The sequence below is a fragment of the Dermacentor albipictus genome, chromosome 2 (assembly GCF_038994185.2).
Source record: "Dermacentor albipictus isolate Rhodes 1998 colony chromosome 2, USDA_Dalb.pri_finalv2, whole genome shotgun sequence".
Lineage (NCBI taxonomy): Eukaryota > Metazoa > Arthropoda > Arachnida > Ixodida > Ixodidae > Dermacentor > Dermacentor albipictus.
Window position 1 is genome coordinate 28,123,344 of NC_091822.1, and position 25,357 is coordinate 28,148,700.

The 25,357-nt window shown below is 44.3% G+C and overlaps 2 protein-coding genes across 8 annotated transcripts in view; one reads left to right on the forward strand and one right to left on the reverse strand.

Annotated features, from left to right (window-relative positions):
- LOC139055901 (uncharacterized) overlaps positions 1-25,357 on the reverse strand; it is a 127,212-nt gene that overhangs the window by 93,065 nt on the left and 8,790 nt on the right. The window contains exons 1-2 of one of the 7 annotated variants that reach the window (XR_011511992.1): positions 4,233-4,321; positions 1,837-1,977 (exon numbers count right to left, since the gene is read on the reverse strand). The exons of 4 other annotated variants lie outside the window; for them this stretch is intronic. The gene's annotated coding sequence lies outside the window, so the exon portion shown is untranslated. Of the gene's footprint in view, positions 1-1,836; positions 1,978-4,232; positions 4,322-18,082; positions 18,154-25,357 lie in introns of those variants that run through there. 2 more of the 7 variants (XR_011511990.1, XR_011511993.1) reach the window with 2 other exon arrangements.
- LOC139055900 (gonadotropin-releasing hormone receptor-like) overlaps positions 1-25,357 on the forward strand; it is a 563,383-nt gene that overhangs the window by 26,355 nt on the left and 511,671 nt on the right. The window lies entirely within an intron of this gene.

Genomic DNA, 25,357 nt, shown 5'->3' on the forward strand with positions numbered 1-25,357 from the left:
GGTGGTTGCACCTTGTGGCATGAAATCCAGCAGGAGTGGTCCTCGGTGATACCAAAAGACCGCCAACATCACTTTCGCAAGAGATGACACTGAACGGATCTTTTTTTTTTTTGTAACAGGCGAACCCAGATGTTTCCACACGATGCTCTGCTGGTTCGATTCTGGCCTGAAATGCAGTATACACGTTTCATCGCCAGTAACAATGCCATCCAAGAAATGTTCACCCCCCTCGGCATAGCGTTGCAGGTGATTCAGTGATGTAGTTATTCGCTTGCCTTTCATCATGTCATCCAACTGCTTAGGCACCCACCGAAATGACACCGTCCAGTACATTAAGGACCGGTGGGCGATGTCATAAACACTCCCATACGATGTTCCAAGCTCCTGGGAAATGTGTTTCAGGTGCACACGCCGATCCGCTTTCTTCATTGTATCCACGCTGGAAATATTGTCGTCAGTGAGCGACACACACGGCCTTCCGGAACGCTCATTGTCATGCAAGACTTCACTGCCTTTTGCGAACTCTCAACACCGCCCACCTTACACTTCTCAAAGCGAGACACATTTCCCCATACATGGGCTACATTTCCCTGTGGATTTCGATGAGCGTTCAGCCCTTGCTTTATAGAAAACCAGTCACACTTGGTTGCTCATACGCCGTGCACGTGTGAAGCACAAATGCCATCTTCGACAACCGACAGCAGTGCCGTGCCGCCGAGCTAAGGTCAGAGACGGCCGGACTGGTCCAAGAAAGGTTCGCCGCTGGGAATGGATCCCTTGACTCCGGATTTACAGCCGTAAATGAGATTGGAGCAAAGGCTTTCTGACTCACACTAGTAAAAAATCCTTCACAATAGTTCAATTTTGCTTTCATAACCATAGTAATTTTGACTAAAATCAGCTATGGAAATGCGGCGCAAAGCTGGAGTCCTATAGAACCAGCCACGTGGCCACCACTCTCGGCTACGCCGGCTACACGTTCCTAGAGGGCTACTTAAAAAGACATCCCCGCTCTGCAGCAACAAACAGTGGCCTCGTCCTCTGGCACTGATCTTCCCATCAAGTGTCGTCATTACGCTCCGTAACGTTAGTACTAATGCTCCAATGGGAATTTACATTGCTTTTTACGAAAAGATAAAACAGCTATGCGGTCGACAAAGCATAACTCGACAACAATTAGGGTAATGCCAATGGAAGCCAGCTCTTTTATGTGGAGATTTCTGCAGAATACATGGTTAGAATGCTTAGCGTCAGGCCTCCCCTGCCCCATTTGGTTCATTTCTGGAAGGATCAGTACCGTAGACGCACAGACAGAAAGAAGTGCGAGAATCCCGTATGGTGGCATTGATATAGACCTATAACAAAGTAGTGAGGCAAGCTGACCATCGTGCTTAATCTTATGGAATCACGTTCACGTTCCGAACCTTTCATCAAAATTGTTTAGGTCGCATTATTCGTCTTATGTAGAATATACGTAATGCGCTATGAGTACAATAACAAAGGTCTCTGCGTCGTCTTCTGCATTATTCATTGCTTATGCCTGCAGGTACTGTGAACATGTCAGCAAACTAATACAGTACTGATGTAGTTTGTGAACATTTGAAACTATTTTCCATAACAAAATTTTAGAAAATATCAAGCTAGGTGCCTAGTAAAACTGTGTATTAAAAACTTTCACGAGTTCTATTGTTCTGGTTGCTGGAGCGCTTTTTGAAGACAATTAGGTGTGGCCACGTACGTCGTGGTATAAATGGACGCTGTCGTAGTATCGACAAAAAAATTGCAGGGGCGTGGCACACGGTAGTGTACCGGAGCCTTTGGAAGCATCGAATAAAAGCTCATTCAATCAATGCATAATTTATTGCACTTTTCTTTGGACCACGCCTATAGGTGTGCGTAGAAACAGGAGACGTCAAGATTGCAGGCTGGCGTTCATTCAGTGAAACAAAAGTGACAGCAGAACTTTTCCCTTGTTATCTGAAAAAAAAATGAAAAAGAAACGGAGCAAGTTTCCCAGAAGTAAACATAAATGCCGAAAGGGTTTCCCGTTCATAGCAGCCAGGCGCTCTTATATTGCGATATCGCGTCACGGCACCTGTCGTAGTGGTTTTGTTAACGTCGTCAGGACTGAATTCTTATCTCTGAAGTTATTTTGCTAAACAGCGCCAAGCGGCTGCACGCTTTCTTTTTTTTTACCTGTAACAGCGTCTTCACATATCTAGGAGTCTGAAATGCAGGTGGCCTTTCTTTTCCTGGTTTGATCTAAGGCACAGTGCAGCGCTTATGGGCACGGAATCAAAAAAGCAGTTCCTATACCAAAAATATGAAGGAAATCCCATGAGAATTGTCTCGAAATCTTGATAGCAAGAGAGGGATTGACCGAAGTGTCAACCAATCACAGAGGTATGACAAAAGTCATAACAGAAAAAACAACAGGAATTGCGCATTCATCGTGCTGCTCATGTTCCCATGGATCTACGAAGTGACTTAAGTTCACAACAAGTGGGGAAGCGGACGCTTCGTTCGTCTATTTGCGACCCGCATGGCAGCACAATGCATAACGGGTGTCTGCAAAACGACTAATCCTTGTGCAATGTACGGAGGGTGGTCCTTCATGCGCATACATTACTCCGTTAAGAGAGGCAAACGAATCATTCAGGCGACTCGCCGGGAGCTTATAAGTGACTTCAAAACTATTGTCCAACTCGTCCGTTCTGCGAAGGAGAGCTGAGCAAGTGATCGCCGATGCGTCGCCGAGTCACAAAAAGGGAGGGGGGGGGGGTCACATGCGCCGCGCGATAAACTGCTGGAGAGAAAACGGGTTTTAATGAAGGCCGCAGTCTATTGTTTCGACTGCGTGCGCGTAGAATGCTGGAATAAAATATTCCAGCGTTTCCGAAGCCTGAGCTGTTGTTCCCCTTCGGTGCTGTCTCCAAGGAAAAGCCGTTTCAGCAATTCATAAACGCGCCTAGTGTGTTTCTGGCACTAAGCGAAATGATCCTTTCTTTTTTTTGGAAGCGCATACGCGGCAATTTTACAAATGAACACTTGGCGATGGCTCTATGGAGCTGCAAATGTTTGTCCTTTAGCCATTCCAGCAGCATGGCGCCGAAGTGCGTGATGGAAAAGACTCGTCTTCTTCGTTTGTAGCGGCTGGCACGAATGGATTTTTTTCGCAAACAAATATACTTTGATCTCCTAAAACTAGTTCTCCTTCAAGAAATACCATTCCTCGCGATCAAAACAAAATGCTCTTTCTTTTTAAGGCGTAAGTGCGCAGCATGAAGACAGTAAAGCAAGTTCTACGACGGTGAGTGAATGTGCGGCATCTGGATAGAAATCGTCCCGCTTGCCTTTTCGTCCCAGATTGTTTCGCAAAGAGAGCGACAGCGAGTACTGAACGATATCACGAAAGTCCGCTGCGCAACAAGAGAAGCTCCTAAGCTTCTGTAGTAGCTCCTGATTCCCAACTTGGGAATCAGAGTTTTGTTGTTTAGTCTTACTTGCGCATATCATCAGACTTCTTACAGTGCTACAGTGTACCTATATGCAAACGGAAAAGTTTGTTTAGCCGACGGAAGGCCAACAGTTACCGTCTTGAGCAACGCATATTAAAAAAGCGTTGAATAAATCACAGCTCAAGAAAACTTCTTTCAAGAAAGTGAGCTCCCTAGGAAAGCCTGTACTAGTGACTCGAAATAACAAACAGCCCATAAACATGATGTAGAAGCATGACAATTAAGAACACGCAAATTTATAAAGGGCGTCAGCAGGCTTCAGCGTGGCGGCCTCAAAACGACTTATACCGACGAGAGGGATTACCGAGATAGAAGGTGATGGCACAAGCAAGAAAAACTGCCTAACTGCCGATACTCTACTCGGTGGTCTCGCTGTCAGAGGAAACGAAACATGTGAGAGTGAAAACTTATGTGGGTATTTCATAAGCGCTCAAACGTCAGCTTTAAGTGTCACCTAAAGTCAGCAGCCATGGAACGGGCAGAATCGTATAGGTATCATGGCGTCTAAATAACAAACTCACTTAACCCATTACAGCGCCAATTTTTAATTGCATGCGAAAAAAAAATTTGAGGAGCCTTTGTTTAGGTGAGATATACTTAAGGCAATCTCCATTTTTGAAGGAAACATTTGGTTGAATATTGTTGAAAAGAAAATGGTAGCGTATCATCATGAAATCAAAGGTGGGCAAACTTCCTCATAATGCTCCGCCTCACCTCAACCTCAAATCTGATTTGACGACCTCGTTCAACCTCAAAATCATTTCTTGAGTTCGTGGTCGGGTATTCAATGCGGATTGTCCTTCCTGTGCGTAAACGTAGATAGCATATTCTCATTAGGCATGGAAAATCTTCGGAAATTTTCTGCAGGAGAAAAACAAATTTTTCCCTTTTCCTTAATAAAATTTTGGTAAAATGGCAAGTGTTACGGTATGTCAAAATTTTGTTGGTTCTCATTTGTTTTCTTTGTGTGGAAAATAGAACGCAGAAAATCCATTCCTGTCGCCAATCTCTGCGTGTTCTTTTTTCCCCTAGCATCTCTAGTTCCGATGTCTCTGATGTATGGGCTCAAAGGTATGACAAAACGAAAAATGCCTATAATACTTTACTGAAAATACTCGTGTAGTAGTAGGTTCCAGCTGCGAAATACAAAATAGAGAGAAAGAAAAAGATAGGGTTTTTAATGAATTCAAGAGAAGCTTGACTAGTGGCATGTCATGCTACTCTGGATAGATATTTGAAATGAAATGATATTCACATGTATATCACAGATACGCAACATGTACAAAACACTCTACAAAACACTGTACAAAATAGAGAGAAAGAAAAAGATAGGGTTTTTAATGAATTCAAGAGAAGCTTGACTAGTGGCATGTCATGCTACTCTGGATAGATATTTGAAATGAAATGATATTCACATGTATATCACAGATACGCAACATGTACAAAACACTCAACAAAATAGAGTCTGATATTGATCTGTGTCTTATTAAGGGACATTGTGTTTTTGGCTATCTTTCGTTTAGGTAAACTATTCGACTCGTGTACATCAGATAATGGCACTAAGAACGGTACTCTGGTGTACTGGTACTGGTGACGCCATCTGGGGGAACCGCCTTCGTCGTCTCCTACACTCTGACTGCAATCTCTCAATGTTTATTCACTTAGCCTCACTTTGGAGAGAGACGGAAGGTAGGAAAAGCTTTCGGCCAGTTTCTCGCTACTGTCTGTTTCCTTTTTTGAGGGTTAATTTTATAAACATAAGTATTTTAACAAATCAACGCTATATTTTATGTTAGCCTCCCGTAGGAGCACAGCCGTCATGCTCACACACACAATCTCGCGACTCATTCGTAAAACATCAAGCCAAGTGAACTGTAACGTCGACGCAGCTGTAGAGTGGAAGCAGGATTTGAGCCCTAATGAAAGTCCCGTCGACTAAACAAGAGTGCAGGTGAACGCAAATTTTACATTGCGCGCTGAATTCCTCTCATTTGGTTCTACATAATAGTGTACTTAATTACCAAAACTCACAGTCTCACTGACAAGAGGTTACTCTCAAGGCGTCGTTGCAGCATGTTTTATAATATTTTGCAATCTTCTAGCACATTTGCACCATCATTCTGCAAGTAATCTTGTGATCACTTTCAAATACGAGAATTAACTGGTAATTCTAGCTAGCAGGACAGAACTATGTTTTTTTAATGCGCTTTTACTAAGCACAAACCATAGCAAAGCGCCCCTTTGTCACTGCAAGAATAAAAATGTTTTATTCCTTGAAAAATAAACGTGCATGAAATCATTTTAAGGTATCCGGGCAGCATACTACTTCTAACGAAGCATGTGTGCGTAGTCTTGCCTGTCAATGTAAGTGTAGCGTTTCAATTATTTAAAGCTTTGTGAACGAGCGCAAAATTACCTTCTTGATTTCATTTCAACATAAACCTGAGACGCTTACGGAAAAATATATTTAATGCAATACAGGAACTATCTGGCTGACGTTATCGCGTTCTAAACGTGAAATGCTTTTAGCTCCTGTTGTCGGAGATCTTCAAGTTACCTTGGGCCAAAAGCATGAGCCGTTATCCGGGCATTCAAGCGAGAACACCCGGGCAAGCTCCGTCAAAACGAGCTTATCCGGGCAACCAGTAAAAACTTTGAATATGTGGTCTCTGGGCCACCAACAGTTTGTACAGGACCGCATTACATACGCTGGTTACTGCTCAAACAAGGTACAAAAAATATTGCTTCAAGGATCTTCCTAATGCTTGTTCGTGATATCACTCGTGCTGTGACTACGAGTACGCCGCTGAAGTTTTAATTGTCATTTCTAGTAGTGACGTCCAAAAGCCAGACACGGGGCATGGTGCACTTCATTGTCACCATTCGGTGCTGAGCGTCGAACGCCAGCGGTCCGCGAGTTCCGCGGCGCGGGTTTAGCATCAGCTCGACAGATGACGCCAAGCTGCATGTAGCCTCCTTCAGGCGTTTCTGCCCGCCGTGGTGGCTTAGCGGTTATGGTGTGGCGCTGCTAAGCACGAGGTCAGCGGATCAAATCCCGGCCGCGACGGCCGCATTTCGATGAACGCGAATGGCAAAAGCGCCGTATCTCTTGCATTGAGGGCACGTTAAAGATCTCCTGGTGGCCAAAATCAATCAGAAATCCCACACTACCTCATAATCCTGTTGTAGTTTTGGCAATGCGAAACCCCAGGATTCAATTCGTTCTTCTTCTTGCTGGCCAGTGCGCTCTGTCTCGCTGGCGCCTTTCGCTGCCTGTCGTGCGGCTTTCAGCCGGTTTTACAGCGTCCATATGGACCAGCACAGAGTATGGCGTGGTGTGGTGCGGTGCGAGCGAGCGAAGCAACTTTATCAGGAATGCCTGCAGAACGAGTAGCCTTCCCCTGTAAGGGAGGCGTCACCGTGACGCGGCCATGACGTCTTCCCGGCGTGTGGCGCCTCTACTCCAGCCTTGGCCACACTACTCCCTTTGGTCGACCGCGCCTGCCCCTGTTTTGGGGTTGCAGCATCCCTTCGATTTCGCTCGGTCGTTGCCTTTCGAGAGCCGCCGAGGTCTGCTCGACGGCCTGCGCTTGGACCTCTTGATCGTAGCACCTCGTTGCGGCCTCGAGCCGCGGTGGTGCGGCGTCTGCGTTGTGCGGGAGACCCAGCAATTTTTTCTTACACTGTAGTACATGCGTGCATTGCTGGAGAAATCTACCTCGTGAGTTAGACGTACCAAAGGCAGAAGCAAAGAAAGAAATTTGCATCAGAGCTCCTGTATTCTTGCGCGTTGTAATGTACCTTGGTGAGCCTCTTCAAGTGCACATGCGACTAGTTATCTCCTTTTATTTCTTCCATTCTTTCTCTTTTTTCACGCGTTTATCTCCTCTTCCCCAGTGCATGACAGCAAACGGGCACCCGTCTCATGTCGAGAAATATTGTACACCGCCCCTACAGCTACTTGTCAAACTTTTGCGCAGAGCTCCGCCGTAACTCAATGGGCAGCAGTTTCAAAACAACATACTTCAGGAGGATGCCTGAATTTCAACAACACTTAGTCATATCGGGAGTGTGAGGCCTTTTTTAACAAGCGTATTTAGGGCACTTAGTCGTAACGTATTTGCTGCGTTATGGCAGTGTTTTGGGCCAGATTAAAACACTTCTATAATGCAACAGGGCAGTTACATATAAGCGCCGAAAGTACACGTATCATTAGCAGGGCGTACCGTCTCAACGTTCGTAACCAAATTCTGTTGAAATTGCTGTTGAAGCCACCCGCCCCCCGCCCGGCTTGCGCCTTGCCTGTTCATCGCTAAGGCAGCATTGCAGCAATTGCCACATTTTGCTAGACTGCTTCTAGAACACTGAATTGATACATACTAGTGACTGTTTAATTTCATGAGAGCCGCGTTAAATGCCTTAAATACTATTCGTAAAGCGCTCGGTGACGCTGGACACAAGCACTGAATTTATTGCAGCACAGAGAAGGCAGTACCATGCAGCAGGCATGCTCCATTACTTCACTAAAAGAAAGACACGTTGGTTATTATGGCTGCGTAATAAATGTGTTTGGAAAGTGTTCGCGAAGGAAAGTGCTTGCAAGATAATCACGCCGTACACGCTTGTCTTCGCGTGGACCACTAGCACACAACTCGAGCAGTGATTCGCCTTGAGCATGGTTACCTTCCAGGTGACGAGTCCGGCCGACTGATGTCCCGGCGAATAGCATATTACAATACAAAGTACCCTGTAGTGCAAATTTGAAGAATCACGAGGTCGTGAAAGAGTGACATGGGAGAGGTCCACCCACCACGTCAAGAAAGCTTCATGTAAGCGTGCACGCACGCGGCTCGGCAGCGGAGTCTCCGAGGAGACGTCACACGTAAGAAGACGCCACTCAAACTTTTCGTGGCTACTACTTACCTGTAGACACAGTTATTAGGATGCAAACACTTACATCAGGGCAAAGTCGAAGTAATGCGGTGGAGCACGTGGGAAGAAAAGTGCCTCAAAACTCGACCGCACAGAGCAACCGACCTCACTCAACCTCAAACTCACGCATGACGTAGCGGTCAACAATGTTTACCTCAATCAGAGATCTTCTACAGGCCGCAAACCTCACTTTGACCTTGCTTCGCTTTGTGAGGTCGAGGTCAAATCGTGTTTGACGCCGGTTTCATGAGGTGGGAACGCCAAGAGGTTGCTCACCTTTGTATGTGAAACAGCCTGCGGTTACAGGTATGCTCCTTGGCAGTGAAAAAGATCACGTCAATTTTAGGAAACTTACTAAAAATCGGTTAACCGTCGGAAAAGCTGGCACATTGTTTAAAAGGTGGAGCTTATTTCGTACAGCACCAGCTACCTGAAGTTTTGTTATTATTTGATGACGTTATCCTTGGTTGACAAATTCACACCTTTAATATCTAGGCCAGCTAAATTATAGGCCTTGCTTTAGGTTATATTTTGTTTTGCACAGTCTTTGCGAATTTGGCACAAGCCGAGAAAAAAGTCTTCCTGAGAGTTGCTTGTTGCTTCCATAGATGTTAGCGTCTGCAACATGGTACGCAGCACGCTTTTCACCGTAAACACTTCTGGAATTTTCATTTATTACCACTTCCGCACCAGTAATGGTTATAAAAGAAAGCATAGATTGTGGAAACAATAAACAACACTGCAAAATCAGTTCCTTAGAGAGGAAACATATATCTACTGTCCTCCATGAAACAAGCCAAAACTGCATGCTATATTATCATCAGTAGTAGTAGCCAATTTTTATGTCAACTGTTAGGACGGCAAGAAGACCTTTCTCACTTATCTCCAAACTAGGCCTGTCTTGCGTTAGCTGATTCGAGGTTGTTCGTGCAAAGTTTCTTGTTTTTATCCCCCACCTATTTTTCTGCCGCCCTTGAATGCGCTTCCTTTCCCTTGGTGCTCATTCTGTCAGTCTACTAGACCCCTGGTTATCTGCTCTACGCAATGCATGGCGTGTACATCACCATTTTTTTCTGTATCGTATTTGATACAGCAATAAATGCGTGTCCCATAGCTCACGCGAATGTATTTCTAGACATCACAATAGGCGGCTAATAAAAACTGAATAAATATCCTGACATTCTTGTGCGCTGCGTTAAGCTGTGTAAATTGTGGAAACAACCTGTTTCTTTACAAAGTTCTTTCGCGTTCTTGGCGAGCTGCCACCTAACATTTCTTTCAGGAGAAATAACTAAAACATTTCAAGGGCTAAAGTCGCTAGTATTTCATTGCTAAAAATGATATTTTTTCAGGCTATACACAATTTTATATGAAAAAAGTAATAAGCGCAGTGAACGTGCCGTTTTTGCAGACGAGTTTCAACGCGATGCGGACTGCTTTGCCGCCAATAACGTAAGCTTTAGGAGGATAATTGCCAAAATTCATTAATTATCGTCTTTATTAGTACTTTGGAGGCAGTTTTCTAAAAGGCAAAATTGGAAGCAGAGACATTTTTATGCGCACCCGTGTTTTCTTAAATAATGAAAATCGAAACCTAGTTTCACATATGTAACATCTAATTTCGAAGCTCAATCGCTGCAATATCGAACCTGAGCGCGTGCCGCTGCTCGTTAGACGGAAACGCCCCGTAAAGAAAGTCGGGGGGCGAAGTTCAATGCTAGCGTGCCGCCAAAACGTTCCTGACCCGACAAACAGCCGCACTGCTTGCCAGGCAAAGCGTGGCGTATCAGTAGCTACTTCCTCGCGCAAGTCATCACGCGGCATGTTTCGGTCTCGTGTGATGATGGCGGGGACGCCTCCTCTGCGCTTCCGCGGGGCTCGGTTTCGATATGTCTTGGACTTACCGTTGAAATTGTACGTTAAATATCACAATTTACGTGCGATTTGCAAGATTTTTTTTTCTAAAATGAGGGTGTAGTAAAACGTGACTCCCTTCAAATTCGCCTTACGAACAACCGCTGCTAATGAAGAAGGTAGTTAATTCGCTTGTGCTAATTAGTCATCGCATCCTCACGTTATTCGCGGCAAAGTATGTTGGGCTCGACTAGAAATTCTTCTGCAAAAACGCCACGCCATTTATAGAAAATCGCCGCTAAAAAAAAAACAGACTCTTTAGTGTGACTATGTAGGATATTCGTTCTTTTCAATTATCCCACTCTGTGAGAAGTTGTTCTATGCGAATCGTATGTGGTACACAAGCGGTTAGGGGTTGACTGGTCTATACACGCTTTAAAAAAAAAATTCTCTATTGCCGCCGTCTGGATTCAAGCTTGTTAACGAAACCATCGTGCAAGCAAAACTCACCTACATCGTTTGCCATTTGGTTCCCTTCGCAAATGGCTTCGAGTGGCCGGTTGTGCGGCAATTCGGCGTGCATTTGCGGCCTTCTTTCGCGCTCGCAAAAACACTTTTATGTAGCACGTATTGAGCAAGAGAAAGCCGTATCTGGAGTTTATCATGTCGCTCTACAATTTTCTGATTGTCACTGTTCACCTGATTATAATATTTCAGAAATTGGCTAATTAGATAAGACTGATCTAATTAGGCGGAATGAAAAATAATAATTTGGGTATCTCCAAGCGACGGAACCCAACATTACTTTGGTTCTGAGCAGGTACGTGGCATTCGCATATTTTCCAACTCCGGGTAAATTTACCGCTAGGACACCCTGTATATATATATATATATATATATATATATATATATATATATATATATATATATATATATATATATATATATATATATATATATATATATATATATATTCAAGGAAATGTTCTGTAGGTTCGGTGCATAGGTAGTTGCATAAACGAAGGAGCACACTTACGAAAAAACTTGTAACGTTCCGGCCATGGCACGGCCTTCGTCAGAATACCACAGAATGGTATTCTGCCGAAGGCCGTGCCATGGCCGAAATGGTGCGACATTAAAAATGCAATTTTCTTAAGTGTGCTCCTTCGTTTATGCAACTACCTATGCACCGAACCTACAGAACATTTCCTTGAAATATATATACATATATATATATATATATATATATATATATATATATATATATATATATATATGTATATATATATGTATATATATATATATATATATATATATATATATATATATATATATATATATATATGTGTATATATATATATATATACACCCTGTATATATATATATATACAGGGTGTCCTAGCGGTAAATTTAATTAAGTATTTAGAAAATTGCATCGATTTGCGCTACACGTCACTAATCAGCATTTATTGGTGTTAAGGGAGATTTACCATGATGCATGAGCGCCAGGTAGTAATGCGGCCGAGATGTTCCCGGAGAGCTACATGGTTGTTGGCTGAGGGGATTTTGTGATAAATAATGCACTCGTCGGTGAACAATTTGATTTTCCAGGTGATGCATATTGTTAAGTCATTAATTTAAATTAGAATGAATAATGGGTCAATTACACCGCCTTGGTATGTGCCAGGTGATACATAGGAAGATCAATAATTATAAACTGAATTGAACTTTTCACGACAACAGAAGATGTTTCTTATCCAAGAAATTGAGAAGGAATCGAGGCGCACAGAAGACAGTTTTGCTGTTAGACTATAATGCGGCACGCGATGGAAGGCTTTAGCAAAGTCGAGGAATAAACAGGATATTTCAAGACTTTCGTCCATTTCCAGTAGCTCGTTAGCAAACTCAAGTAGTTGTGTCTCGCATGATAACCCCTTCGTAAAGCCATGATATTTTCACAAAAATGAAACCGTTGCTTTCTGAATGTAGTGCCATGTTAGACGCAATGATATGTTCAATAATTTTGCAAGATATGCATGTTAGTGATATTGGGAGATAGATAGCAACGTTAGATCGGTTTCTGGATTTGAAAACTGCAATAGACTTTCCTAATTTCCCACTTGCATGGTATTTCACCTGTAAAAACAGATTATCGAAAAATATTAATGAGTATGATGCTGTACACCACGGTATGCTTCAGAATGTTTAAGTTAATGCCATCGACACCACGTGGAGTAGTTATTTTTAAATTATTAATCAATAATGCAATGCCGTTAACAGTAACGTCTACGTGTCTCATGTATGCAGAGTCATAATCAGGTGCCAATGGACAATTGGTATAATCTTCCTCCCTGAAAGCTTAAGCAAAAATGTTATTAGGAGACTGAGGGCATTCATCTTGGGCGATAGAGTTACCAGCTTCATCAACCAGCAAAAAATATGCCGACATACGAGCAGGGGAAATTGTTTTCCAAATTTTTTTTGGATTGTGTTCAATGAGGAACTGAAGAACTTGTGACATGAACTTATGCCTTGCTTTTCGGAGGGCCGTACAATATTATTTGTCAGTGCTCCTGTGTATTTTCCATGACGCTAGTGTTCCGAGTCGTTTAGCTGTTTTGAAAAGTCGCTATTTTTGTTCATTAAACTACGATGATTCCTTTGGTACCACGGTTTAGATAAGCTAGCACGAAAACATATGCGAGGTATGTAAATGTTTGTCAACTGGGTTAATTCCTCTTCATACTAGCGTCAGTTTTCATTAACATTTCGCTGGGAATAGGATTGCAGAAAATAACTTCACATTTACCGCAACCCAAGGTGAATTGCATCGTAGTTTCTCCTGTTTTCAACGAAGATGTGTTTGGACGTTACGCTGGGTGGGCGAGAGGGCATTTTACGGCGAACTTAAGTAGTATGTGATCACTGAGACCATCTAGTGAACTTATACGCACACGTATACTTATATATGTATACTGAACTTATGTTGTTAGCTACGTGAAGAATAAATTGGTATTGATTGTTGTTGTTCATTGTCAATATGTTTTACCTAATATTTACGGTAGTAATATCTACAGTAATTAGATATTCGGGTGGCGCATACGCACTGTCCTTCTCTACTGCTTCTGTAGTTTCGGTTTTTACAGTAAACGCTTAGTTGGTGCATGCGTCTTGTCTTCCTTCATCACCTTCTCCCTCGTTTCAAGAGACGTCTCAAACACAAATCAGAAAAATAGCCATCGATTGTTTTGAAAACATAACGAAATTCATTCTTCGTTTTTTACAGATGTTGGGTAGATATCAAATGATTTTAGGAATATCATCGTCCTTTGCAAAAGTCATCAGTCTGGAGGCAGTCATAGCCGCTGTGAAAAGAATGACATGGTCTTTTTACTGGTCGTCACCTATTTCCAAATATGCGATGTCCATAGTTATGGATTTGTTTTATAAGATGTAAGCGTAATGTGTGCTCTAATTCATCACAGATGAAAAATTAGTAATCTGTACACGAGATACTCGTACGTAACGAATTACATGTAAATAATTATATGTAATTATTTGCATCATGTCGTGATCTTAATGTTTATTAGGAAACGTTCACTGTAATTTTATTACTTTTTTGACTTACCGATAACGCGTAACCAGTTAAAAGGCCACAAAAGCTTTGCTGCGATATTTGAAAGCTACTGGATTGAGTCAGCGTCTGTGATCCGGACTGAGTGACCGAACGATATCCCCAGTAAACTTTCTCTTCTTTTAATCTTTCTGTCTCCTTTTCCCTTTCCCCAGTGTAGGATAGCCAACCGGGCTCAGTCCTGGTGAACCGCATTACGTTTCCTTTCTCAGTTGCTCCCTCTCTCTCTCTTCTTGACGAGAGAAAGTATAGCGGGCGCCACAGCTTTGAGCGCGTGAATTTAGTCGGAATTACTGTAGAGTGTTTGAGATCGTGCCAAGCAGCAGACACGTGGATGCACGTGCTGGCAAACTCGGGAGCGCAGTGTTTGTTTGCTCGCCTTAACAGGATCCGCCACATGTCGGCCAACGAATTGCACCTGTTCTTGTGTGTTACGATAACGATGACCACTTAGGACGGTAATGCCAAGAAATCACCTACCGACGATTTTTAATGCGTTAGCATTTTCAGGGTAGTTCACGCGCTATCCGGGGGCTATCTATGTATCTATCTATGCAAGTTTGTATCAAACCGTCATCCCGCCAACCTGGGTCTCTGAGTAGTCAGTGGTGGGATGGCTAGCACATCGGGCCGCTGTGTTGAGGTAGATGCTTGTTATAATTTGGTGTTTTAGTTCATTTGGTTACATAATGTAGTTCCCATCTTACATGTATGAATTAAGAAACATTGCTGCTGTTAGCTTTCGTTATCATGTTTTATTTACTTCTCCTAAAATGTCCGCTATCCCTTAACAATTAATTATTGGAACTTGAACACTCTGCGTGTACTCGTATTATTTAGTTCTGATAAAGTTTCCGCTGATGGGTACTGGGAGGTGGGGCCAGTCAAGCTATATATGTAGCTTTTTTCCCACTTTTCCAAGCACATTTCATGTGAAATTTCCTTTTGTATATTGTGTGTGTCAAAATAAATAAATCAAATCAAATCAAACAGGGTTAGAAATCGGCCATTGGATCAACTAGGTTACTGAGTCTGGGGCAATGTGCCTATAAGTGCCGTTCTTCAAAGAACCTCTTCTACTCATGGATCAATGTAGACGCTGGACTCGGTAGGTACCCCTGCCCGAAGAAACTCTGACGCCGACTTATATCACTGGTTATGTGTCACTCGGCCTGTGCTAGTCTCATATGAACCTCTTTGATGCCAACTTTGGTGAAGAGGTATGCGTCACTGCGAATGTGCCACCCTACAATGATGAATGAGCTCCCTTAAATTTATCCGATGCTGAGCGGAATCGAACCAACGTCACAAGATCCTGAAGGACAGCAACCTGGCGCTTTAGTAGCCTACGGCACAAAAGCAATGGGTATTTGCACCTTCTCAGCGAACGCCTGTCGCGACAACTTTTAGCTGGAAGCGCCATGAGTGCATTATGGTATGGGCTGCTTTTCACTGAATATCTCGCCCACTTCTGTTACTATGTGCCACTGGGCGTGCAGGAAGCGAGAGAACAATTTTCACTGCTCGCAGGCACCGGCATACCACGCTTCTCGTCTCGGAGGCAACGCGAGCACTTAGGTGGCGCAGCATGTCCAGAAAAAAGCGCGACCGAGGATTCCGGTTGCCACATGACGAGTTTCTCAGGCACCTTGCATTTCGAAGGCCACGCGCAGGATACGCAGTGGAGGCGCTAGATGGTATTGAATGGTTTTAGGGAAGCGCGAAATAGGAGTCCTGCTACAGTGCACGCCTCATACATAGCTCATTTCGACGGTGGCAACGTGTTGTGTCGCTATATCGATTCAAAGCTAACGCATTACCGTCAACAGTCATCGTGAAGTGGGTTCTGCCGCGATTTTTTTACCTTTCCATTGGCTTACCCGAAACCGTCTTCTCCAAGTCTGCTGTCGATGTTCAGCACCGTTTGCTGAGGCTTCTGACGACGGTGAGGTTACTTTGTATAATACACGAAGTGTATTTACATAATTACAACTTTGACTGCAGGAAAAGCTATGGGGTGATATGTGACCTTCGGTCGTTTAGTTGCTTTTGACCGGCAGAGCTTCCCCTTGCGTAGGTCCCTCTCACCCTTCTTTCTTGGTCGTCACATCGGTTTGTCTTGCAAAGGGGTAGTGCGAGGCCGGTTTCACCGATGGAAGGGAGACCACGGTCGCTCAGTCACCTTTACCTTCGCGGTGGAGAGGTGGCCAAACTTCAGGGCACTGATCTTAGGCGCGCCAGCTGGCTGTGTACATGAGGACGTTGCCGCGAACGCGGCTGTAACGCGAACATGAGCATATGCTCAGCAGCTCGCGCCGGCGTAGGACGGATGGAGGGACGGACGGACGGACGGACGGACGGACAGACAGACAGACGCTGAAGTTTGCAAAAAATGCTTCGCATTAAAAGATACCGTGGCGCTCTTTAGCCATTCGTGGTCCTTGCGCCGAAAAAGAACACTATGCATCATAATCAAAGATAGCGAAAATCGCCCAATGACACACCATACTAAAAGACGGACGGTACTCTCCTAAATTTACGAAGGAAGGGCCACACATAACTACACTAATAGTTTAATAAAGAAAAAAAAAGCAGGATGGTTAACGAGGTTTCTGCTGCCTTGATAACATCTACGGTGGATGAGATCAAAAAAGGAAAATTTTGCCGTTCGCCTCGCTTGTGCGGGAATTCGCATTAAGGGAAGCTTTCTTTGATGTTTACGCTAATGTGATGCAGATGTAACGCTAATGAATGCAACGGGACATTTATGGAAATATGACGCGATGACGGTAATCGAACAATATGTCACAAAATTTCAAAATACATGCTGCCTCTTTTTCAACGCGACAGAAATGCACAATAAACTGATTACGTAACTCACGTGTTGGTCTTTTGCACTGCATGCTAACACTAGAATAGCTCATCAGACACAGTTGCTTCACGTTAGGCAACGTCAAAAAATGTCGCTATTCTGACTCCCCGGTGCACATTCAACTGAGATTTCACACGGTTGCATGGACGTCGTGTTTTCTCTAGTCTATTCTTGCTTTTTGGAGATATTCTTTACTTGGCACAGTAGCGTGAAGTAAGCGCGCCTCGAGGAACGTAACGTGAGATATCCAACGTGCTGATCCTTCTGGTTAATACGTGACCAGACGCACCACCAGTTCACAACGTGGGCAGCCACGGCTGGCTAGATTCACAGCGGCCGAAACGCACACCGGAGACGTCTTCCACATAGATCGATAACCAGCGATTTTTCTAGGTGGATGGTGAAAGCTTCCGGGGTGAAGACCAACCGCATCGTGTTATCGCGGCTGTTGGCGTTAACAGCCTGTACAGAACGAGTCGCGCACAGGCCAAGAAACGACACTCACTCGCTGCCCGCCCGGAGGCATCAATCGGCTGCCCCCACTGCTCGTGTCCCCCACGCGTCTTGATATCGCTTCGTGTTTACGGCCTAGCGTTAGGCTCACGTTGTACACCACGCTACGCAGCGTAAAGATGAAATTGTTGTTCCACAGTATGTTCCATTCGGACATTTGTCTTTTCCGCACTAGACATGCTTTCGTCCTATTTTGTTGCTAAGAGGGTTTGACGCGCTGCAGTGATATCTGCACTCGGCTGCTTTTGTTGCCAACTTCTTCAGTTCTTGCCGCTGGTTGCACCACGTTGCTAGAAACAGAAGGCCGCGGCAGCATTGTGGCGACACCTATTGAGCCCAAGCGTCACGTAGAGGTGCGACTTGTAGGCAGTAGCCGTAGTGGGCTGTTAGGCAGTCCCGTGGTGACATGGACGATCAGAAATCAACCAATCGAGAACATTTACTCACGCAGCCAGCCTTCGTAAGGCAACTCTTCGATAAGGTATTCACTGCGATTTTACTTTCACAGTATCAGCCCAATACGTGACCTCTAAGACTCGGCCTATTTAACCGTTAATACGGCGTATTAGCAATATAAGTTCGATTCCAGGTTGTTTTTATTCGATGCGCTGTTGGTCGAATAGTTTGGCCGCCCTGCCGTAGCTCTGCCTGCAAAGTGGCAGTACAAAACCCTACCGTGCGCTCTGAATTGAAGATCACGTGTTGAACCGATACGCCTGGCTTCGATCGTGTTGTTCATTACTCTCTCTTTATTATTTCCTTCCTTCAATGGTAGCTGTTAGCGGGTAGTGGTGTTGGGTCCACTAGACAACACAGCTTGCATCCAGCACCTACAAAGAGAAGTGGTGAAGCAATGAGAACTTCGCTTAAAAAATGCGAAGAAGGGCACATATATTTGCCCGAACTGGCTAAAGCAGGATGCAAGAAAGGCCATTCCTTGTGGAGTCGGGGAATAGGCATTGCTGTCGGCAAAGTCGCCCCGCAAGATGTCTTACGAACGACGGAAGGAAAACCGCGCAGGCATAAATTCGTAAGAGAGCTTTCTGTTGAAAATTCCACGTGTCTCTGCTCTTCTTTACACAGGCGTGGCTGTGTGTACCTATTAAGAAGGGAAGGAAAAAGCAGGAGCATCTTGGCGAGAACTTCATGGCTGGGATATTGCAAAAATAAGTGCAGCAACTATTTGAGCATGTGCAGCAATGCAGCTTGCTGGCAAGATGGGCAGAATAAAGCTGCAATTTCCACTGTATGGACTTTACAACAAATTTAGGAGCTTTACATGCCAAAACCACAATATGATTATGAAGCACGCTGTAGTGCGAGAATCCGGAATAATTTTGACTACCTGGTTTTTTACCCTGTGCCGAATGCACTGTACAGGTCCGTCTTTTTTTTTTTCATTTCGCCGCCCATCGAAATGCGGACGCCACGGCCTGGACTGGATCCCGCGCCCTCGGGCTTAGCAACGCAACTTGAAAGCCACTAAACTACCACGATGCATGACTTACATTGAGTCAATAGCAACTTAGCTAGTGTAGTACAAAACGTTTTGCAGAAACCGTCGACCATTGTAGTCAAAGTAAGCTAATAAGCTTACGCTTCTAGAACACTATCTGCTTTATTAAAAGAGTGGTGCGCTTGAAGGCGTGAACTTCTAACAGTGAAACATTAAGATTGCTTCTGTCATTGCGTGTATACGCAGACAACAAAGCCATTAACCAGCTCATCTATAACGGTAGTGTTAGTGACTACGCGTATAGGCCAATTCGTCATATGTGCGTAGCCTGCAGTGGCGCTATCGCCAGTGTGGAATGCGACAGCCATCCTCCTCTTCCTCAACTGCTTCAGGATAGAACAGCGGGGGCCGACCTTCCCGAGCATTACACCACATGACGTAAGACGCGCCACAGCTATTGCGTGACATGATGCGTGTCTCAACGAGTTGCAGCAGTTGGCATTCGGCGAAGAACACTCATGGCTAATGGACTGCGCGAAAGAACGCGGTTATTTGCATCGGCACCTATGCAACGGAGGCACAAGTGCGACCACCGCCAATTAAACGGCCAACGAGGCAAGCTATTTGCCTTTAATTAAAAAATGATTTTGTCACGAGCGAGAGCAGATAACGCTCCCTTCCTGCCTCACTCAAATTATGCGAAGCAGAGAGAAGAGTAGCGGTGAGCTCGCAAGCTCACGTGCTTCCACGGAGAAAAAGAAACCAATTAATCTTTTCTGCCTGGGCTCCATGGCACCTGGATCTACGAATTTACTCATGGCCGCAGTGGCGCGTCTCAGATATTAATACTAATTATGGTTGCCAACCGTTCCAAATTTCATGGCACAGTACCGACTTTTGACAAAATGCCTCGACTTTTGCTTTTTTTCTACTAAACGGTGAATAAACCAGATCTACTTCCTACAGAGCGGGACAGTTCGCTCGCACATTGTTTTCGTTGGTCTTCCGTTGAATCGCACAAGCATAGAGGCGCTGTCGTTTTTGTCATGGTTCTAGTTCTGTGGTACGCCCTAACCGTTCACAGTATCTGTATCTCTATTGGCAAAGTCCTTTTAGTCAGGCTGCCACTGAAACTTTCTTGTTTGTACAACTTGTGCAGCATTGTTGCTCGTACTGGCGGCTCCTCGGACTGACAGGTTCGGTTGTCGCCAGCCAATCCAGCGTACTTACGTTACTTACTCGTAATACAAGAACCTACGCTAATAAGCACGTTACCTTCTCTGTTTGTACAAATGCTCATGCGCAAAGAGTAACCAAATGTCGTAGTCATGATCATCATCCTAAGTTCATGTCTACTACAGGATGAAGGCCTTTTCCAGCGATGTACGCACAACTTCCCCTGTCTTGCGTTAGCCGATTCGAACTTTCGCGTGCAAATTTGCTAATGTAACCGAATTTATTTGAGCGTTAACGTGGAACTCCGAATAATGCTAAAACTAATGGTAATTGAGCAGTGCTATAGAAGCTGGTATTGATTATGTAAATAGCATACTGTAGTCTTTCGTATATTTTGTATTTTTTCTTGCCTGTTCATAGTCAATTGGTGTGTATGGTATAGTTGTAATTCCAAAGAGCAAAGCACAGGTTGGTCCGACGAACCCGACACTGTTACGATTGCCATGGGGTCCAACACATTTTTATATTTATACCGTAACTCTTTCTCGAACAATAAACAAAAGGAACAAAAACCAGCTCAACTCAAGCAGTGTGCCGAGGAACGTGGGGACTCGCAAATTAATCGAACAACAGAGAAGCAGTGACCGCCCTTACAACGCAGTGCAATAGGCGAGAACGGCGTGCGCCATCGATTGCCGATAAAGACAAGGCTGAGCTTTGCCGAGAGGAAACGGTACAGGGACGCCGGGGGCTTTTCCCGGAAATTGCAAAGAAGCTATGAAGAAGGCTCGCAAAAGTCGTCGGAAGACCGGCCATTAATACTGCGACGTCAATACAGGCAAAGGACAATACCAGCGGCAAGATAAGGTGGTATATACAAGACGTTACCACAGTACACTGATAAATTGATTTTTTATCATTTTGCGGGCAATTCACCGCTGTGAACCGCTTTAACTCGCCCGTTGGTGACATCACATCTGGCGTGTCTCGGGCAGCGTCCTCGTTTTCTTGCTCTTCTTTAAATTTGTGTCAGCGATTTATCCACTAATATTTTGTACCGTGTGTGCCTTTTTGCTAACAATTGCGTCATTTATTGTGCAATGAAAACTAGTGATCACCACATAGCCCTTCAATATTCCCTCAGCTTTTTTTCCAAAAATCGTGTCACATATCGAAAAAAACGCTCAACTTACCAAAATACAAAGTTTTACCGGTTTATCGCAGGCGTGCGAATTGAAATTTCCCTAAGTGCATTGGCAACGTACCAGTGAACAAGAATAATAACTGCTAGAAATACATGATTTTGGCTTCTAGCGCGAAGTGAAACACGGACACAGAAAGGAACAGACAGGACTGTCCTGTCTGCTCCTTTCTGTGTCCGTGTTTCACTTCGCTCTAGAAGCCAAAATAATGTTACCGTACCAACTCGCCCAACTGTCTATCCTTTTGCTAGAAATACCTTGATTTTCACTTCGTAGTCGACTTCTCAGCACCAGTTCATATCGCCGTTTTATGACACATTATCAACATTATTTAGGTACTTACGTGGTGACGTAGGAAAATTGTTAATATTCCTAAACTGATATCTGAATTACGTTCGTCCACAGATAGGATTTGCATTAATGACGTGGTGTCCTTAAGGCACATATCTACTCAGTGACCAAATACTTTCAAAACAAAGTAGCTCGTCTTGTATCAGGTATTTGCAATTGTGATTATAACCAATATTTTCTTATACAGCCCCTGGAAATTCACGGAACTGTGCCTCTTTTGTGCTTGATTCACAAATATATCCACGCTCATCGGCCGTTTTTACAACCGCTGAATCCAGCTATACGCATGTGAAGCCTGATGCAGAATCGCCCTTGTTCCAAGATTAAGCGGTCTTTAAACGGCTTTTCACTCCTCTTCCTGTTACAATCTACCGTGACCGAACAAATAAAGCAATGAATAAGACTCCTGCAGAGCGCATTCTTTCATTTCTTCAATCGCATATCTTCAATCGCACACTTACCTGGCATAAGCGATCATTGTATCCTTCATGCCGCTTTCAACTCTCAAGTCCCAAAGCAAGAAATAACGGAAAATTATTCACAATTATAAAAGGTGTGATTTAGACGCAACTAACAGGGACCTAACCTCATTTCAGACGACTTCTTCCATGATTTTAACAACCGTAAAGTCCCAACTAACTGGGACTTGTTCGTTGCTAAACTAAACGAAAGAGTGTTCTAAATCCACAAGCGGCTTCGTATGGTTTCTATATCAGGTGGCTCGCCAACCGAAAGAAACGTTTTTTTTTTTCGCTTTGCTGAAAACTGGCCGACGGAATCAAGATGAACTACATATAAATTAGCATTTGATGCTTAGGTCACTGCACTAAAAGTTGATAAGCATAAAATTTTGTCTAGCACCCTTCCATCGATGCCAACCAATAACGTTAAAGAAAAGTTTGGGAGTTATCAACTCACTATCGAGTGACGAGATCGCTTCAGACAACGCTTCGGCTTCTTGTCTTCCGTACGATTGGTGCGCTGCTGTCTTAAACAAATCCTTTGATAGAAACATTTCCAACAAGCGTTAAAGAGTTCTGCCCGCCACACGTGAATATCACTATAATGAAATGCCTCCATTTACTGTTGAAACATCTGGTGTCCTGTAAAGCTAATCAATTCTCACGACATTAATTCATGGTCGTACCCACGCAAACAAGGATCAAGACTCCGCCTGGCTACAAGACGCATTACGCAGCACGGACCTGGCGGAGCAGCTCTGGGCCGTCCAGCGAGCCCACGATGCGGCCAGGGAGTTACAACTCCCGGTCCCAACGTGGGAGTTGCCCGCTCTATGGGACCTTGCGCCCCGTAGCTCGCAGGACCTTTCTATAAAGTAACTCCATCCATCCATCCAATTCATCTTCCGGCTATGACTCAATTGACACAACATTCTTAGAGAGTACGAATGCTTTTAGTTCGCTTGTTACAATGATTTTGCACCAGTTTCTAGATAAATCAACACTACCTAATCCGCCGTGGCTGCTAAGCGGCTATGGTGTTGGACTGCTAAGCACGAGGTCGCGGGATCGAATCCCGGTCACAGCGGCCGCATTTCGATGGGGGCGAAATGCGAAAACACCCGTGTACTTAGATTTAGCTGCACGTTAAAGAACCCCAAGTAGTCAAAGTTTCCGGAGTCGTCCACTGCGACGTTCCTCATAATCAAAGTGGTTTTGGCACGTAACACCCCATAATTTCTAACACTACCTAAGGAATGTACGATCTGGAAGGTGGCTCCGCCACATAAGACAGGTAACTAAATTTCACCAAATAATTACCGTCCCGTTTTGTTGACTAGTACGTGCTGTAAGCTGCTCATAATTTTCTCGCGTATAGTTAATTATTAACCACCAGCACAGCTTGGCTCTCGCAAAACATTTTAATGTGAAACACAACTGGTTTCTGCCAGTTGCGTACTACATCAAATTTTAGATTGGTCTTTTTTTGGACACTGCATTTTCTTAGATTTTCTATAGCGTTGGACAAGGTTTGCCATCGACTTTTCTTGTACAAATTAGGTAAACTCGATCTGGATCATAATCTGCACACGTGGATTAAGCTCTTTGGAACAAATCGCACTCAGTTTGCTACAACCAATGGTTTCAGCCCTCCTTTCAGTGATTTGCATATTGGGGTAGCCCAAGGATCAGTTCCGGGCCTTCTTCTTTTAGAGCGCAGCTCTTAGCCGCGCGTTCCTGCGTTTAGCGTCGGCGCGCCTCGACCACCCTTGTCGGGCCTCGTAACCGAGCGAACGAGCACAACGAATGTTGAAAGCGATCGCGGAGTGCGACCAGGGCCGCTATTTTGTAGCGATGCCTTATGCCTTATTCTATGCTATTCTTATCATCCACCACACACGGCCGCCTGATTCCGTTGATAATGTGGGCAGACCGTCGCTCTGACCACTGGCCAAGCGCGAAAAGCCTGAAAAAGCATAGAATAGGAAAAGGCATCGCTACAAAATACCGGCCCAGGTGACGAAAGACGGCGATAGCGAAAAGAACGCGAGCAGGAAAGCGGGGGAAGAAGGTACGACGAAACTGTGAGAAGCGTAACGCTGCGGAAAATGGGCTCCGTGGCGACGATGGCTACGAGATGGCGCCAGAGTAACGGGCGTCAAACATATGGAAAGAAAGCGCCGCGCGAGCGCAGGTCTGTCTGCGGCGACTGCTGTGAATGACGCCCACGCGTCACCCACTCTGTGCCTATCACGATTTCCCGATTAGCGAGGCAGTCGCGCCAGACTTCGCGTCGTTTTTATCGTGCCGGACGAGGCAGATTGTCCAGGCCAGCCAACATATCGCGAACACACGTATAGAGCTGCGCTCAGATATGGCATTAGGGAGTATCGTAATCGTAGGCGAATGTTTTTCTCAATTAATGACCAAATCATGCTACATTATTCTCTAACGTACACTTCTTCGCTGGTGATTGTGCGATTTTCCGCGAAAAAAAACAATGAAAACAACGTTAACAAGTTCCAACTTGACCTTAACACACTGTATAAGTAGTTAGTTAGTTAAATGTGGTTTAGTGGCGCAAAAGCGGCTAAGGCTATGCTGCGCCAAACACGAGGTGTTTTATAATACTATTTAACAGGAGAAAGTCTGTGTTAATCTATATGTTATGTAAGAAGCCAGTGTCGTCTAAGAATTTACGCAGGTCAGGTAATGGGACTATCGAATCATCTCCTAAAATTAAAGCAGGATGTAAAGCTATGTGCATTTGATATAGGTTGTGCAAAAGGTTTCGTCTTTGTACTTCAATGTGTGTGCATGTGAGTAATGTATGCATGACTGTTAGCTGTTCTTGGCATTTTTCACATGTCGGCACGTCTTCTTTTCTAAGTAGATAATTGTGTATGAGTTGTGTGTGCCTAATGCTTAGTCGGCATAGAACTACTTCAAAGAAGCGCTCCTAGTGGATGCACGACTTCCACTCACCAAGTAGGGTTTAGTGAGATGTAACTTGTTTTCTGTACAATGGTCCCAGTCGTGTTGCCACATTGACGTCACGGCCTTCTTAATGGCACGGATACTATCTTGATATGGAAGTGTTGTGTTTATTATGTCTTTGTGCGCTGCCATCCATGCACATCTATCTGCTGCTTCGTTACCCGGTATCCCAACATGACTTGCTACCCAGCAGAAGCGGATTGATCTTCCGTATTTGTTAAGCGCAACCATGTTTAGTATATCTCCTAACAGGGGTTCATACTCAGATTTCACATTTAGAGCCTTCAGTGTAGTTAACGAATCAGTGTATATGACTGTGTTTTTGTACTTGCCAGTAATAATCTTTTTAACTACAACCCATACAGCATAAACTTCAGTAGCGAAAACAGAG